Source organism: Camelus bactrianus, chromosome 20, assembly GCF_048773025.1.
Source record: "Camelus bactrianus isolate YW-2024 breed Bactrian camel chromosome 20, ASM4877302v1, whole genome shotgun sequence".
In the NCBI taxonomy this organism is placed as follows: Eukaryota; Metazoa; Chordata; class Mammalia; order Artiodactyla; family Camelidae; genus Camelus; species Camelus bactrianus.
Window position 1 is genome coordinate 43,309,129 of NC_133558.1, and position 18,835 is coordinate 43,327,963.

The following is an 18,835-nucleotide window of genomic DNA, read 5'->3' on the forward strand; positions in this document are numbered from 1 at the left end:
ACAAAAATAACTGACAGCAATTACAAGAATTTAGGTGAGTTTGGTGAGGACAGGGACGAGGGGACGGTGAGACCCAACCTCACCTATTGTTCCAGGGAAGGCAGGGGTCTGAGGCGAGCGGCGCTGCCGGGGGACCCCAACGTGGTCAGCGCCCCAAACCTAAACTTCACCTAGATGCGTGTAGACAGCTTTTGAGATACAAAATGTGGTCGCATTTCAAGCTGGACAATTTTACTCACTCCCACCAAGAGTAATTGGAGAGAATTAGGTTCTGTTCCTGCACCAAAGCATTGTTTAAAAAAGTAATGACTGTGGAATAGTAAAAGCAACAATGGAGTAAAAGTGACTGGAGGAGAGCGTACTTGACCCGAGCTAACTGGCCGCGTTATCTCACTGACGTTCAGATGCTGGCTGAGCCCTTATGGTACCAAAACAGACAGACCCACCAGGAGGGAGGTTTAATGCGCTGCTGTATTTTGATGCCGAGAGCCATGCCTGGTACACGAGGTTCTGGGTAAACAATGCTGACAGTGTCAACCACTATGGGCTAAGCACACAACCAGTTACTCCGCCAAATCCCAAGGACACACTTCAAAAGGCAAAAACAAGCTGGCATTCTCTGGTGGGTCTGCAGACTCAGAGCCAAACAGTTGCTGAGCAAACATATCACCAGTGCCTCCTGTGACAAAAGAGGAGGCACTGGCCAGGGGTCTGGGGCAGGGCTCCAGGCTTCCACTGCTCACCCACCATTCTGTCCAGGGGGAGAAGGTGGTCCCTGCTTACGTTGCACCGATGCACCTACATTCACTGACGCCTGGGGACTCAGCAGGAGGTGACAGGTGACGGGAATGGAGCCAGCCTGGGAGTGGCACGGTGCTGGCATCTGTGCCCTCAGCTTTGCCCAGACCACTACATCTGGCAGCTCATCTACAAGAAGCAGAAGGGGAGAAAGCGGTGTAGATCACAGGGCCCTGCGAGGACAAGTACAGGTCATGGCCACGATATGCCACGCCCCTTCCTTAAGCCACAGAAGTATGTCCGGGGAGGAAGTGAAAATTCATCCAGAGCCCGCCAGGCACCACAAGCAGGTGGGACTCGGGTCCCCTGTGCCTGTCACTCACAGGACTGGTCTGGACTATCTTTTATCAATTCTCTGGCATCTTCTCCTCCAACTTACCAACAACCAGAAAGTAGAATCTGATTTTAGACTCACAGAGAATCGCAGAACACCTCCTCCACTTCGGGCCCGGCAGCACGTGCCAGGTCCTCCGACCGTCACCTGTGGGACCGCCATGAGCCCTCTCCAGAGTCAAGGCACGAGGCCGTAGGCCGGGGGGACACAGATTCCCACAATCTCCCCAGCAAAGGGGGACCACCTCTCGGCAAAGGCATCTCACCCTCTTCTTCCCGAGGGATATCTCGATAGATACACAGGGAAACAGAGCAGAAGGTGGGGGGGTAGGCAGCCCAGAAGAACTCGTCTGCACTTCCAAGGCAAAGTGGGTCCGTTGACCTAATCACAGGGACAAAGTGAGGACGAATCTTTCACTGCTGTACCCCATACTCCGGGACACGCCTTTCCCTGCGTAAGGAGCTCATTTGGAAGCCCCTGGCAGTGTTTCTGTTGTCCTAAATTGGCATGGTGGTTGTCAGGCAGGGAGAGAGGGCCTGAGCCGTGCACTTGCTGGATCTGGGAAGCAGGAGACACTGGCTCCACCCCCAGCTCAACCAGCGCCTCATTCTGCATCTCAGGATTCAGCATGACATCTATAAGCAAAGGGATGAGACTGTCCCAGGAGAGGCTGTCCAACAGGAATGAAATGTGAGCCATGTAAAGAAAGTTTCCCAGTTGCCACATTTAAAGAGGTAACCCCCCCAAAAAAACCCCTAGAAACTGATTTTAAGAACATATCTTACTTATTCTACTGTATGTAAAATACTACCATTTTGACATGTAATCAATAAAGAAAGTAACAAGATAGTTTACATTCTTTTTACTAGACAAGTCTCAGCGTCTGATGTGCATTTGACCTAGAGCACATCTCAGCTCAGAGCAGCCTCCTCCCCAGCTCTCCTAGCATCAGTGGCTTTGGCTACTCTATTGGACAGCAACTCCAGGGGTCACACCAGGGGAATTGGCTGAAAAGCGGGAGTAAGTGTCCATAATAACCCTAAAAGAATCTCTTCGAAACAAAGGCGGATTCACTTATAAACGTCTGAAAACCGGCGGGTTTCACCTCCCTCACGCCTTGGTTACAAGACAGCCCTCCTCCTTGCTGATCACTTTCTGGATGTAGGGAAGCAACCCTTCACATAGCCAGGGTGGCCGGGCATCCAGGTAGACTTTCCTGCTCTCTGTGTCCAGTCCCACGAAGTCCTCCTTCTGAAACAGGATGTAGAGCAGGAGGATCTTGTCCCCAGTCTTGTCGGATGCACCGTCCAGCCACTTGGACTTGAGAATGATGAAGAGAGACTCAGTGAAGTCCTCGATCCTCTTCTCCACCACCCTGCAGTCCTCGTAAATTGAAGGCCACATCGGTGCGTGGCTGCTCGGCCACCTCCCAAATGCAGCACAAAGACAATGAGCCGAGATTCATAGAGCATGGTGCCATACAGCTCCTCTGCACGTGGAGCTTCTCGAAGGTCTTGGCCAAGAGGCAGTCGGTAATGGTGACAAGGCTCACGACCTTGTGGTGGGTCTGGAAGTCGCTCCAACCATTCTCGGGTGCATAGTGGTGACTTTAGTGGATACAGAGTGCCCACTGCGAGCCGCACGGGCTGATCTGCCTCACCAAGGAGATTCGCTTATAGATGCACAACAAATTCTGCTCTGAGATGATCCCCACGGGTTGGACCAACACGGGGAGAGTCTGGTGGTCCTCAGCACACTGCACGTAGTCAGGGATGTTCATGTTGCAGGCCCTGACGAGAGGGAAGAGGAGACCGAGGTACATACTGTGCTGCGGGCTGCGGGCCTCACTGGGTTGCGGTGACCTGGTGTGTACCAGTCAGAAGGCAGGGGAAGCCCAAGCAAAGCCGGGGGTACAGTTTGTCCTCAGCGTCTGCACATGGCTACCGCAGCTCAGATCACATTACGCAGCTTTTGGTCTAGGCCTCCGCCCTCTGCAGAAAAGGGTCATTTCTTGTTTTCTGTTTCCAAGCACCTAGCCAGGTCCTGATGCAAAGTCAGTGCTCAAAACTGCTGAATAAAGGAATGAATAAAGGAACTGCTTCCACACCCCTCAGCAGGATATAATGCAAAGAAACACAGTAGGATCAAAAGACCTGGATTTCAACCCCAATTTATTTGAACTCCTAAGCTGCAGAATACTTGATAAGAAAACTTGCTTTGGGGAGGAGGGTTCAGTTCAGTGGTAGAGCACATGCTTAGCATGTATGAGGTCCTGGGTTGAATCCTCAGTACCTCATTTTAAAAAAAAATGAAACAAATAAATAAACCTATTTACCCCCCTCAAAAAATATTTTTTGAATTCCAAATTCAAGAAAAAAAAAAAAACACCTTGCAATTGACACAACATTGTAAACATGAGTATACTTCAATTAAAAAAAAATCCTTGCCTTACAAGAATATATCTGGATTATGGAAGTTTACAAATGTAAAATGCCTAGGGTCCCACCTGCATAAGAAGAAGGAACTGTACAAATTTACTATCCCTCATTTATGAGCTATATTTCCTTTGGGGGGTTTATAACCTCTCAGAGTTAATTTTCTCAGATTAAAAAAAAGAAGGAAACATTACCGGATTCTCCATACTGCTGAAGAATCAGATAAACCTATGAAAGCATCTGACCCACAGAGTTTACTCAATAAATGCTTGTTGAATGAATGAATAAACAAGCAAAGTGAATGCTGCTCCCTGCCACAGAGCATCATGATGGTACTGCCTGGAAATCCCAAGCCCACGTTTCACCCGACTCTACACTAACCATGGGTGACCTGGGCAGGCCTGTGTGCTCCTCTTAACCCCATTTTAATCATGAATAGAAATGAGGGCAATAACACAAACCTCAAAGGGTTAGTGAGTCATTACTGAATTGTATCCCAACTTTGCAAGATGGAACCTTTAAAGAAACTTGGGCAAAAAGTCCGTAGGCCCTCTCCATATTATCTCTTACAACTACATGGGAATCTACATTATATCTCAAAATAAAAAGTCTAATTTATTAAAGAGGCTATTGAGGTTAAATGAGCTCACTGTCTCAAATAAGGAACACACAGTACAAATAGGTCAATGCCCAGCCCATGAGATACACTCAGTAAATATTCCCACTGAGCCCACTGGTACCTCCAACTTCAGAGCACGATGATGTGTCCTCATGGCCACAGGCCCCTGCACCTGAAACTAACAAAGCTAATGGTCCCCACTTTCAAGAGCCCCTGCCACCACCGTAGGTCTAATTTTGTACTTGTAATTTTTTTTCTTTTTATTAAATAGAAAAACGTAATTGCATAGCCTTCAGGTCACCAAAAGCTGACTACAGAGATCATGATGGCAGCCCTTCTTCGTGAAACAATAAAATGAAAAGCCATTTCCACAAGATCTCTGTGTAAATCTACTACGGAACTTCATCCTGGACTGAGAGGAAGAGGACTGGGGAGGAGGGGGCAATCTGCGGCACACAGACCCATGGGCCACCTGTCCCTCGATGGACTTTAGACCCAACACTCACCCTCAAGGAACTTCAAAATAGACACAGACAGAGTGCTGTGGACAAGATTTTTTTTTTTTTAAAGAAATCCCAGATTCTCTCGCAGGTTTTGTTTCTACCAAGAAACAAATGTCTTATGTGTATAATGTTTCACAAAAGACTTAAATTAGTATCACCCCAACTTGACGCATTAAGAAACTGAGGGAGAGAGTTTTATCACATTGTGCAAGATTAGGGAGAGCCAAAAAAAAAAAAAAAAAGATTAGAGAGAGGCCACGTCGGACACTGTATTTAAACCCAAGCCCCTGTTCCAGTGCTCACACTAGAAAGTGGGATATACTGCCCCTTTCCTGCCCTCTCCCTGCAATAAATGTCTGAAGACTCTTTTCTGTGCCACCTGGAATCACAATCACTTCAATTTTCCACAAAGAGCTATGTCACTCCTTGGAGGATGTGTCAAAATCTGTATGTTGAATGGGAGGAGAGATTTGTATATTCGGTTTCTCAAAGGAAACATGGCTTAAAAGAAACTGAAAAGCACTTTTCTAGTCTAAGTCTTCATTGTGCTGAGAAGGAAACGGAGGCTCAGAAGAGATGAAGAAAGGGCCTTATTAACAAATATTGCCTCAGCGCAGCACCAAGCCAGCCTTGGGTACTTCTGGGGGAGGATCTGGAATGCCCAGGAGAATGAGTCTTAGAAAACGGAAAGAGAAGTAGCATACAAGGACCCGTCTCTACACCACCATACCTTGAAGTTCCACCAAATTACCCAGTATGGGTGCAGCCAACATTAAGGTGGGCTAAACAGGTTATAGAAACCTGGAAGTCTCAACCATAGTGGAAATTCCAACGTTTACTATGTTTTTTTTCCCAGTTCAAGCATCAGCTCAGTGGGCACTCTGTACCAGGCACTATATGAGGCCTGGAGTTCTCCCAAATACACAACTCTTATATCACGTGTGCAAGCCACACACAGGCCCACCAGAAGGAAAATGTCCACAGATAAGGTGGAATTACTGAAACTGAAAGCAGCCAACCAGCATATATTACTAGCAAATATGGTGCTGCTAGAAATAGACTCATGGACATAGAAAGCCAACTGTGGTTAGCAGGCAGGAAAAGGGGGATTAACAGATACACATTAATAAATATAAAATAAATGACAAGGACCTACTATATAGCACAGGGAACTATATTCAATTTCTTGTAATGAGTTGTACTAAAAACAATCTAAAACATATGTAGATACATATGCATATATTTATAACTGAATCTCTGCTGTACATCTGAAACTGACATTCTAAATTGACTACACTTCAATAAAAAATAATTTTAAAAAATAAGTAAAAATAAAAGCAACGCCATTTAGAAAAAATAAAAGAATACTCTGATCCCCTTAGCTGTAGGTGCTGGAGAATTCTGGTTACAAACACCAAGTCCACTGGATCACTCCAGCACTGGCTGTCACTCTTTCTGACCATCAGAGAGTCACTTGGCTTCAGTGAGTTTACTTTTCTCTTCTGTGAAAGGCTTCAGTTGCAACTAACGATGTATAGAATCTCATCATTCACAAACCCAACAATTAAAGAGGACTTCCCATGGGCCAGGCTCTGGAAATATGAAAATATAGGGTCCGAGATATATTCATGGGTAGAATAAATTTATGCCATAAAGACATTAATTCTTCTTGCTTTGATAGACAGATTCAATACAATTCTGTTTAAATTTCCTAAGAGATTTTTTATGGGTAACAAGATAATTTATGGTCAGGAACAACCAAGAAACTTCTTTAGAACCAGCACTGGGAAGGGGTGGATAGGTCATTCATTTCCACTGGTCTTTCTGAAGTGATGAAAACGTTCTGGAATATTAATGGTTGCACCACTGTGAATATGCTAAAGCTGCTGAATTGTAGCATTTAAGTGGGTGGACTTCATGGTGTGTGAACAATATCACAATAAAGATGTTAAATGAAAAAATATTTCTTGACAATTATTTTTCCCTCTATACTACTAGTCTGCCCCACAATTTAAGAAGAACAAAAAAACCAAAACAAACCAAATTTTGCCAGGAGCTCTTTAGGACTGCAAATTCCCCGAGTCTCCAACGCCTCTGGTGGTGCTGTTCCTGTTAACACACCCTAGCTGGGCTGGGCTAGTTAGGGACTGTAACTATCTTTTTAAGATCGACAGCCACACGTTTCACCCTGGGAGAGGGAAGGATGGAGGATGTCACAGCCTCATGCCTTCAGCTCATTTTTAACTGAACCAAGCCTTGCTTTCAACACTGTAATCCCTCTCACTATAAAAACAGTGACATCATCAAGCACCGCCATCATAACACGTGAAAGTGTTCAAGGTACTTACCTGGGGCAGAAACACTGAGGGAGGAGACGGAAGCTCGCTCAGCACTGACGCTCCCTTTTCCCGACTCCACCAGGAGAACCTGGGGTTCACAGCCGGAGGCTCTCAGCCCGGGGAGCAGCGCCCACACCACTGAGCTGGTCCCCAGGGAGCGGGAAAGGGAGAGAAGGGCAGCCCCGGGGTCGCGGGGCAGGGAAAGCGAGGGGGGGGGGACGCGGGCTGTAGCCCCGCTCGGAGGCCAGCCCCAGCCCCAGGCGCCCGCACCCGTCCGGGTCCGCAGACCCCGCCATCCCTGTACACAGCCCGCCTAGGGGCGGGGACGGGCCGGCGCCCGAGGAGAGGCAGCCCGTTAGGAGAGGACTCGCGGGCGGGAGAGGGGAAGGGGACGCCAGCCGCGGACTGAGGGGAGCCCGGCTGGGGCGAGAGGCGGCAGGTGCACACTTGGCCCTGGACAGCTGTGGCCGGGGCGCCAGGGCAGGAGCCAAAGTCCTACCTGGCGAAAGAGCTGAGAAGCCTTTGGGGCCGATCCCCTGCTCGGAGTTGCAGCTTCCAACCCTCGGTCCAGCTGGCAATGACTGCGCATGCGCAGGAGGGCCAGCGATCCTCTCTGGGTTCTGCAAGAGAAGGTTGGGAAGCGAGGGAAGGAGAAGATGGGAGGAGGAGGGGAGAAGGGGAAAAGTGGAGGGAGAGACATGGACAGGAGGAGCAGAGAGAAAGCAAGGATCTGGAGGGTGGAGGAGAGTAGCAGAGATGAAGAGAAATAGTTTTAACTCTGGGGGCATCCTGAAGGAGGCAGCAGTCCTGCCTCTGCACACTTCTCTAACCCTTCAAGGCCCGCAGCTCATATTTTACCTCCCTGGCCCAGCCCTCCACCCAAGGCCTCTGCAGGACCCCTACGGGGATCACACCCGTTGCCCCCAAGGGGAGCTGGGTTTCCTTTTGCTCTGGAAACCAAGCACCCGCAGGTGTTGTCGCTCAGAACTACCTTGGAAAGAGTACATATTCCCCTTTTACACGCTGGGACACAGGCAGGCACGATCTCTGCCTTACCTCCACTGTCCCAGGTGTTGTGCTGGCGGGGAGCGGGAGGTACAAGGTCAGATCCCAAAAGGAGCATACTGCCTGAGTTTTGGTGCTTAGTCCCCATCCTTCCTGAGTAAACCACTCCCCACACTCGGGGAACCATCAAGGGCACACAGTATGTCCCTGGGTGTGGGATAGCTGCCCTCAATTCCAGTGCCCAGCTTGCTAGGAAGATAGGAGTGTTACTGAGTCCAAATTCATTCTCCTTAATGCAGGACAGGCCAGTAAGTTGGGAGACCAGGTGTTGGGGCATGGAATAGCAACTTTCTGTAGACCTAGATGGCAAACTAATGTCCTGGAAAACCATCTCCCCAAGTCAGAATTCAGGCTCCTTTCCTACGAGCTTGGTTTTTGCAATTTTCTTGATGTAGTAATTCTTTGTTGTTAGAATCCTTTGTTCTTGCAGCTATCTGCCTGGGTCAGATCCCTGTAAACCTCCAACAAAACAAACGTTATTTTCTATTATGTAACTTGTTATCTTTATATGAATGGAAAAGTGTTAAATATCCTTAAAGGTGAGAGCATTCAAAATAGGCTCTCCTGTATATTTTAGGCTCTAGGCAACATTGTTTTACAAGCAAGATGAAGCCTAGGAGACAGAGCACAGGGTTAAGTCAAAGGAACAGATCTAATATGGAGTCAGATTTGTTCTTTTCTATTACCAGGGCAGAAACACTTGAGGATTTAAATCCCTTTAAGTTAAAAATAAGTAATACTTTAAAGGAATTTACATACATAGTTCGGAATGTGCATAGCATATCTGGAAAACACACAAAGGATTGTAAACAGTGGCATCTCCAGGGAGGGCTGAAAGAAGAGAGGATGAGGGAAAACTTCTTTCACTTGTGTATTTTTGTGCTCTGCTTGAAATTTTTTAACCACATGCATGTATTTCTTTTTCAGTTAAAAAAAATGTGTAATGGAGCAAAGGAGTAGCAAGCTCAGCAAATAGAGCAGCCATGGAATCACTGAGCCATCACTTTTGATTTCAGCCAGGAAGCATTTATTGACTCTCTCCTATGTGCCCAGTGCTGTTTTAAGACTTCTTTTATTTTTTTTCATAAAATAATAAAGTGCTATTCCTCACCCCTGCCCATGGCTGGTGGAAAACCAACTGAGTTTTTATTGAGTTGTTTTCCAAGAAGTAGAGATCAGTTATAAACAGAACACATCTTCAGGGCAAAACAGGCGGAGTGGTTTTCCAGCAGGCCAGATAGCTATGAAGGATTTTCAACAGAGGCACACAGAGGCTGAGAGAGAAAGCCTCCAGGACCCTACAAAAAGCTGCCCAAACTGCCTTCTCCATGGCACTACTGAAATAGGAAAGAAAAAATCTGACTCCATATTAGATCTGTTCCTTTGACTTTAACCCTGTGCCCTGTTTCCTAGGCTTAGTCTTGTTGGTTCTGCACCTTTTGTAAAACAATGTTGCCTAGAGCCTGAAATATACAGGAGACCCTATTCTCAAGGCTCTGACTTTGAAGGATATTAACACTTTTCTATTCACATAAAGATAACAAGTTACAGAATAGAAAACAACATTTGTTTGTTGGAGGTTTACACGGATGTGACCCAGGTGAAGAGCTGCAAGAACAAAGGATTCTAACAACAAAGAATTCATACACCAAGTTTGCAACAACCAAGCATTCCCACTTCCCATTTTTAATATAAGAAGAGCCTGAAATCTGACTTGGGGTGATGGTTCCCCAGAACATTATTCTACCAATTCTCAGCTGGCTTTCCAAATTAAAGTCGCTATTTCTTGCCCCCAAAACCTGGTCTCCTGATTTATTGGCCTGTAATGCACGAGCAGAACAAGCCTGGACTCGGAAACACAGACATTGAAAGTACCCATTTGGTATATTAAATGACCTGCTTCTACTCATCTTCCTGACGTTTTATTCTCTTGACCACTCCTGCCATGTTTATGAAAAACCTGTCATGTGGACACATTTCCACCTCTAGCCACTACCCTTCCAGGTAAGAACTGATGTCAAGAAGGCAATGGAAGTTGCTAGAAGGTATTACCTGGACAAAATAGAGCAGAAGTGGGTTCTGGCTGATGTTCAGGAGCAGGCTGGAACACCTGACAAGATGTTATAAGTACGGCTAGACAGCTGGGCACCAAAGGAGAAGCTTCTAAACTTCCATGAGTGACTTGTTGGATAGAAACGAAAAGTCCCAGACTATAGCTCGGATCCCACCACGAGCTTCCTGGGCGAGTCTGGGCAAGTAATTTAAAATCTCTAGGCCCGTACTGTCCAACATGGGAGCCACCAGCAACATGCAGGATTATGAAGTTATTCTGTAGCCAGACAGAATTATAAAAAGATATTTTATTGCAAGGGCCCAGCAGGTATAATATTTAAAAACGTTATTGGTTATCTTGACCTAACGAGTTATTTTTGTATGTGTAGGTTTCTGTGGTTTGTAAGGCCTGTGACTAATGATTCCGTTACAGTGAAGTATTTTGAAATTATAAGTTACTGGACACAGTACCCTCATATCACAGTTGAAAAAACTGATCCACATAAGCAAGGTGATCTGACTTATTAGTTATGAACAGGGGCTCTGGGGCCAGCCTGCCTGAGTATAAATTCTCACTCTGCCTCCAGGGGGTTATGTGTGAATCTTGGACAAATTATTGTTGTTTTTGTTGTCGTTGTTATTATTTGTGCCTCTATTTCCTTACCTTTTAATTAGCGAGGATTATGTAGACTCTATCTCCTACTGTTTTGGCAGGATTAAATGAGTAAACATCTGTGCTGCCCACTTCCCTGGGTTTCAGCATTCTCCAGGAAATCAGTGCCAAACTCAGAGGCATTCTCCACTGTCTTCGTCAGTCTGGGATGCTGTAACAAATTACCGTGGGTCGGGTGGCTTAAACAACCAGCATATTCCTTATGGTTTGGAGGCTGAGACTTTCAAGGTCAATGTATCCTTGAGAGGATTGCCAGCTCGAAGATGGCTGTCTTCCCAATATCTTCATATCCCAGAGAGCAGAGAGAAGCAAGCACTCTGGGGGCTTGTATAAGAACACTAATCCCATTCATGAGGGCTCTACTCTCATGACCTCATTTTATCCTACTAATCACCTCCCAAAGGCCCCACCTCCCAATACCATCACCCTGGGAGATGGGGTTTCGACATACGGATTTTGAGGGGATGCAAACATTCAGTCCACACATCGGCTAAGTCTCCCCAACATGCAGTCATCAAACCTGTAGCTAATTTCAAAGTAATATTTATGTCTCTCTGCCCATTTCCATTCCTACATCCACTATCACTGAAGCCCTGTTACATTTTATTCCTTATTTTTCTGGTAGAGATTTAATTGATTCCTCTAACTCCAATGCTCCCCTCGCTCCAGTCTGCTTAACAGCCCTGCCAGGTAGGTTTTCCTTAAAACACCTTCCCACTTCACCTGGTTGTATTTTAGTTGTAAATGTCAGAATCCTCTCCACACCCCATCCTATACCTTTAATCCGTTACACTACGGCTCACTATGTTATTTTCCTCTTACCAATGTAAGAAATTTCCATAAGCTTAAGAGCTTAAACCAGCACAGATTTATCAGCTTATGGCTGTGGAGGTCAGAGATCCAACACAGTTCTCATTGGGCTAAATTCAAGGTAGCAGCAGGGTTCCTTCCTTCTAGAGGGTCTAGAAGAGAATGTTTCCTTGTTGTTGTTGTTTTTTTCCAGTTTCCAGAGGTCACCCACCTTCCTTAGCTTGTGCCCAATGACTTCCTCCATTTTTATGGTCAGCAGCCTTTCTGAACATTGCTCTATGGCTACACCTCCCTCTGATTTTAAACTCAGCTGGGAAATGTCCTCCATTTCAAGGACCCCTGTGGTTACATTCGGCCCACCTGGACAATCCAGGCTACTCACCCTATTGTCTCATCTCAGGATCCCCTTGTCCCATCCCATTCAGGCATTATGAATGTGGCTGTGACACTCACCTTGTGTAACATTTCCTCTCATGAGCATTTTATGGTTCAAGGCACTTATGAATGACTTTTTGTTTTTCTTCCTTAGCCTTTCTACATTCAGTATGTCTGGTGAGATTATATGAATCCTTTTTATTTGTCCCCCTGCACTAATCTTTAATAATGTATCATGGGTTTAAAACGCTAACTGGTAGACAATTTAGAAGACAGAAATCCTCTAAGATTTTTGTCCTAAAATATCTGTCATGCATTTTGCCATGTACAGTAACATGTCACAGGTGGCTACCCTGTGGCCGGGGAGGGACATGATTCTGCCATCACACTCCCCTCATTCTCACCAATGTGCTGATCACCTGACCAAGGACCTATGCTCCCCGATTCGCTCACTTCCTCCTCCTTTCCATTGACTACCCTGTTCCCATCACTTCCTTCATTCAGCACATCAGGATTTCATGACCACATTCTTCTCTAAATGGAATGGGTATCTTGAATCTAATGTCTGACAACTGTTCTTACTGTATATGCACACACTGACCTGCACATAACCCCGTCCAGCTCTTTATTTTCCTAGAATCTCCCAGAGGAATCAGTTCCATGATGATGGTGATGATGATGATGATACTGACAATGATGACAGGGACCTCTCAAGGATTCTGATAAAGAGGGAATCAATAAAGGGAGGGAATCATTGCAAAATTGCCCCAGAGACAGGCTTAAAAGTAAATAACTGCTATAGTGTTTAATGAAATTGACTAATATTTAACTATTTTTAAAAATTTATATCACTGAATTTAAAATTTTAACGGGAATTCTCATTCACCAGTAACCAAGATTCAACTCTAGGACCAAAGTCTAAGGATTTCAGTCTTCTAACAAATTGTCCACTAGCCTTTTAAACACGTGATCCTTTTAAAAAGCTTAGTGCTGGGCTGAAAATAAGCAGGATTCATATAATCTCACCAGACACAGTGAATGTGGAAAGACTAAGGAAGAAAAACAAAAAGCCATTCATAACGTCTTGAACTTCACGTTGCTCACAGGAGAAAATGTTAGCCAAGGTGAGCGTCACATCAACATGACGCCTGAGTGGGATGGGGAAGCTGATCTTCCTCATCAGACATTTATCCTGATTTGTTAGATGCCAACACAGTTTCCTCATTGGATTTGCTTCTAACAAGTATGGAAGAATTTACGTTCTACCAAAAGCAGTCTAAACATTTTCCCCTGCTGTCAGGTCTCTGGACTGAATGTCCCCACAAGAAGGACATGAATATGTTTCATAGGGAATTCTTCCTGAGAAGCAACAGGATTTTCGAGGGCAGAACTGCAGGCCCCCCATGGAGGGCTGGAGGAGGGCTAGAGGGGGCACTGGAAAAACAGCAGGAGTGAGTTCAGATACTACCGCTCAGGTTGCCAAAGACAGCATTGCTATCTCTGAGGATATGACATTCTCCCAAAAGTTCCATGAGTGAAGGTACCTGTGAACACTAAGCAGGTTGTTAAGAAACAGCAGCACATAATTTGCGTCACAGCTCAATTACAGTATGTTTTGATATTTGGAAAATAATTAGCCCATTTTCCTTTGAAACTGCAGCAGTAGCAATAGAAATAAAAAAGGCTGAGCCGTCTTGGAGACAACAATCAATAAACAATTCTAAATCTGCAGGATTCCTTGACGATATGCAAGCAATGATCTAGATGTGTGCTGCAGATACCTCTTACTGCAGGGCTCACTCCTGCAAAGCATAGAACTAGTTTTCTCAGCAGACAGAGGGAACCAAGTCAAGATTCCAAATCTTGAGAGATTTACTATATGGCAGGAGAGAACACACAAGTACATCCAGCCAAATATGAATAAATGTAATCAAATATTATCAAATGTGACTGGAGCACAGATGAGACAGAAATTCCTTTCACCTGGGATCTAGAGAGACTTCTTCAGAAAATGTGGCTTTGGAGATGGCCAAAGACATGGGTGGAAATTTGGCAGAACAGGATGTAAGGAATTTTAAAACTGATTCTAAAATTCATGTAAAAATTCAAAGGATCCCAAATATCCAAAACAATTTTGAACAAGAAAAACAAAGTTGGAAGACTTGCACTATCTGATTTTCAACCTTTTTTTTTTTTTTAAACTACAGTAATCAGAAAGTATGGTGTTGGTGTAAAACAGGAAAATAGAATAATGGAGCAGAATAGAATGTTCAGAACTAAACCAACACTCATATAGACAATTGATTCTCAAAAAGGATGCAGTGGAGAAAGGATCTTTTCAACAAGTAGTGCTGGAAGAATTAGATAGTGATATGCAAAAAAAAAAAAAATGAACTTTGATCCACACCTCACAAAATATACAAAAATTAAGTCACAATGGATCATAGATCTTAATAGGAAATCTAAAACTATAAAACAGCTAGGAGAAAAAGCATAGGCTTAAGCTTTATGACCTTGGGTTTGGCAAATATTTCTTTGCTATGACACCAAAAGTATAATCTATTTTAAAAAGAAACTGATAGAGTGAACTTTATCAAAATGAAGACTCTTCAAAGCTGTTCTAAACTCTGCTAAGCAAATGAAAAGACAAGCCATAGACAGAAGCTATTTGCAGATCATATATCTGATAAAGGTCTCTCTTTGTATCTGATCCAGAATAAAGAGGTCTCAAAACTCAATAATAATGCAAACACCTGAATGAATGAATGAGGCCAGAAAACACACTTCAGTAAAGATATCCAGATGGATAATAAGCATATGAAAAGATGATGATTAAAGATGCCATTAGTCATTAGAGAAATGCTTTTAAAAACCACAGTGAGATACTAGTACACATACATACAAGAATGAATACGATTAGAAAGACCGACCTTACAAAGTGCTGGTAAGGAAGTAGAGCAACCAGAGCTGATACACACCACAAGGAATTTACAATAGTACAACCATTTTGGAAAAGTCTTTAACAGTTTCTTTAAAAAAGGTAAATACCTATCTACCATATAACCCAGATATTCCTCATCTGGTGCTTTAGAAAAGAAAAGCATATGTCCATATAAAGACTTGTAACCAAATATTCACTGCAATTTTATTTATAATAGCTCAAGTTGTAAATAACCCATGCATCCATCAAGAAGTAAATGGAGAAACAAATGATGGTCTATCCAAACACTGCTCACAACAAACTCTTCAGTAAAAACTCAGCACTAAACAATACTCTGCTATAAGAAAAATAAGCTATTAATACAGCAACACAGATGACTCTCAAAATAATTACACTGAATGAAAGAAGTCAGACAACATAGAGTAGATACTGCATTAATCCATTCATACAAGGATCTTGAAAATGCAGACCAATATGTTGTGATGGAAAGCAGATCAATGGTTTCCAGGGGAAGAGATGGGGAGGGAGGGAGGGACAACAAATGGCAGGAGAGAAGCTTTGTGGGTGATGGGTATGTTCACTCTCTTGAATGTGGTCATGGTTTCTTGGGGATATACTTATGTCAAAACGTATTAGCTGTACACTTTATACGTGTGAAAATTACTTTGCCAAGTATACCTCAAAGCTGTTTTAAGAAAAAAGGCACTTCAGTCCTGATCCACCTCAGCGCCTGATTGGAGCGACATGATCAGTCCCTCACCCTGTTTGCCTAACAGGAAGGTAGAAAACCTCTCACGGAAAATATCATATGGATTTTTCATTTGCAATGTCTGCCATGTAATAAAGAATTTCAAGACATGCAACATGTCAAGACTATATAACGGATAATATGAGAATAAGAAACATTAGACAAAGGATGCAAACCCCCAGGTGATGTAGGCATCAGAGTTACCAATAAAGGCTATAAAATACTTTTAATATATTCAAGAAAATAAGGAAATTATGGGAGAATAGACAACAGGGTAAAGACTTTCACCAGAGAAATATACTGGAATGTATTTTTAAGAGAAATCAAACAGATACTCGAGAACTGAAGCTTTCAGCTCTGGAAACAGGTAAACAGAGCTAATTAGGATCCCTTTTAAGTAAAACTTTCAGTAATGCCAGGTAAAATACAACAACAAATGTAACACAGAGCTAACTATGGAAAGAGAAGTTCCCAGGTGACAATACAAAGAGGACACTTAAAGCCCAGAGTGGTAATCTTGTGAGCTGATGCCACCACACCCTGGAGGGAAGGGGTTTTAATCTGCACATAAATAGAGATACAATGTCCATTTAGGAAAAAGGGTCCATACCAGATGTAGAAGACTCTTCCTTTATATCTATATAGTCAGAGACAGAGATGTAAAGTGGCAGCAGAGGTCACAGTGACACAGGGCCCTGGGCCAAGGAGTGTGAACACCTCTGCAAGCTGGGAAAGGTAGGAAGACGAATCCCTCCCTAGAGCCTCGGTGTGGAACGTAGCCTTGGCCACACGTAGGTTTTAGCCCACTGACAATGACTTTGCACTTCTGCACAATAGAACAGTGAGATGATGAATGTGTATTGCTTTAAGCCACTGAGTCTGTGGTCCTTTGTTACAACAGCAAAAGGAAAGAAACTCAGGAACCAACATGAACATGAACCCCAAGCTGCCTGCTGTGCTGGCAAGAAGTTCTTTGTCTCTGAACCTGGGGGAGTCTCCTGTCTTCTGGCAGCATCCACAAACTACCTCATGCTAACTTGACAGCTTGCAGAGGGTTAAATCTTAACCCTGCACAGTTCTTGATATTTAGTTAATAAAAATGATGGTGTCATCATGGGTATTTTTCCATCTTTTAAATACCCTTCAGTCTTCTAATAAAGCTACCTCTAATTGAGAGACAGTGTAAATAGTTTTCAAACTTCATAATAAATAACTGTGGTTTTATTTGGTTACTTAAATTATGAGTAATAATATTCACATTAGTAAAAGTTATTAAAATCAACATTGTTTAATGAAAATATCATTTCTTTTTGCATGAACATGTATTAACTACAATAAATGTTCCATGCTTTGTTCTACGATTTACTGTTAGAGCCTTAAAGAAAAATATTTTCCTCAAAAATATTATGGCAAAGGGATTTCTTTTGGTGGAACAGTTCCTACATCAAATCTGGTGCATGGCTCAGGCCACTGGGAACCTAGAGATGATAGATATTAGGAGGCATTATAAACACAAAATGATTTTTAAAGGAATTAAACAACTGGATGTGTGAAAACAAAGAATCTGAGAATATTCTAGTGAAATAAATGTATTTTTCAGCTTAAGCAAGACACTGGGTGAATAAATCTAAAATGAAAAAACCACCCAGAGATCAGCAGTGAGTCATGCATGCAGTGTGACTGATCAAAACCAAGTTGTTTCCAAACCAGTGTGCAGGCTTGATGCCTTCATGAATCAAGTCTGTGTGGCACCAGGCCATCTCGAATACATGTTGATGAGGTATTTATAAGCCCTTCACCATCCCAGCACAAAGCCCACACATGAGCCACAAGACCATCACCTACACATCTGCAAAAGACACAGCATGGTGTATAGAACTTTTCTTGTTCAGTAGCCGGTGGCAGGGCACTGTGAGCAGACAGAGATACAGGGACACAGAGACACAGAGGCACTTCCCCTCACTCAGCTGATAACCTTCCGTGCATTCCTGGGGACAGGATTGTCATAAAATGCACCATGGATTGATCCTCCTCCTAGGAAAGGAACGGTAGGTCTGTCCTCAGGTTGGAGCAAGGGTGGCCGGAGGATCTCAGAAGAGCTGTTTCAGCACAACCAATAGAAATGTCGGCCACCGTGACCACGAGAGACAGGTCTCCTGCCATCCCGGTAGGCACTTGGGCTCCTGACAAAAGCTGGGCTCAGTAAAGGCTTGAGTAGAAGGCACAGACCTGAGGGATGCCCCAGCAAGAGACAGGAGGTAGGGCCTGGTTTATACTGCACTGGGTGTATCCCAGCCTCATCCGAATACGAAATCAGAAATTTGCAAAACAGCAGAGCTGGGATGGATCATCTACTCCAGACTCCTCACCTTACAGTTTAAAGGGTGGCAGCCCTGGGAGGCAAAGCAACGTGCTAAAGGCAGAGCGTGGAAGTGGCAGCGCCAGATGAAAAGCACCATGGCAACCCCCGTTCAAGGCCGCTGACACTGAGGACGGGGCCAAGGTTTCCAACGAGGAGAATGAGACAGTGTAAATACTTTGTTCCCCCCAAAACCCCAAATGTTTACTAAGGCACAAAAACTCACCTTAACTAGCTCTCTTCTGAGGGGGCTCTCTTCTGTCTCCGTCTTTCTGTCTGTCTCCATTTCTCTCTCTCAGACACAAACACATACAATTTTGTGAAAGGGGACTTCCTGCCATACAAAGACAGACTTCACGTCTTCAGAGAAACACTTGACAAAGCACATTTCCAATTCAAGTCTTTGTGTGAGGTCTGGGCAACTGGCTTATTTTCTAGAACAATAGGTGGTTCCAAAATCAGGAGATCATCTTCCCCAAAGGAAGAGTTCTGGTCCGTGTTGATGAAGCTGGGGGTGTCACATTTCATGAGCCCGTTCGGCTCCTCCTCTGGCCACCTGCTGCATCTGATGGCTTCCTGGAGCCGAACATCACTGTCAAGGGCTATGGTTGGGATACCAGCTTTGGCCTTGTCCAAGCGGTCCACTTCATTGACGTAGCAGTGAAAGAGGGACCTAGATTCGTCATTGTGCTGCCAGAGAACCCCTTGGGCACCAGCGGTCTTCCAAAGTCCGACACAAAGCTGTTCAGTCTGAATCTCTTCTCGGGAGACTCCGCATTGCAAT

At 44.3% G+C, this 18,835-nt stretch overlaps 1 long non-coding RNA gene across 3 annotated transcripts in view; it reads right to left on the bottom strand.

Annotated features, from left to right (window-relative positions):
* The window catches only part of LOC141574275 (uncharacterized), a 70,738-nt gene extending 51,912 nt beyond the window's left edge, over positions 1–18,826 (bottom strand). For 2 of the 3 annotated variants that reach the window (XR_012501190.1, XR_012501191.1), the window contains exons 1-3: positions 18,278–18,826; positions 10,810–10,969; positions 7,038–7,758 (exon numbers count right to left, since the gene is read on the bottom strand). This is a non-coding gene — a long non-coding RNA (uncharacterized LOC141574275). Of the gene's footprint in view, positions 1–7,037; positions 7,759–10,809; positions 10,970–15,116; positions 17,727–18,277 lie in introns of those variants that run through there. The other variant, XR_012501192.1, reaches the window with a different exon arrangement.
* Positions 18,827–18,835: the final 9 nt, after the last annotated feature.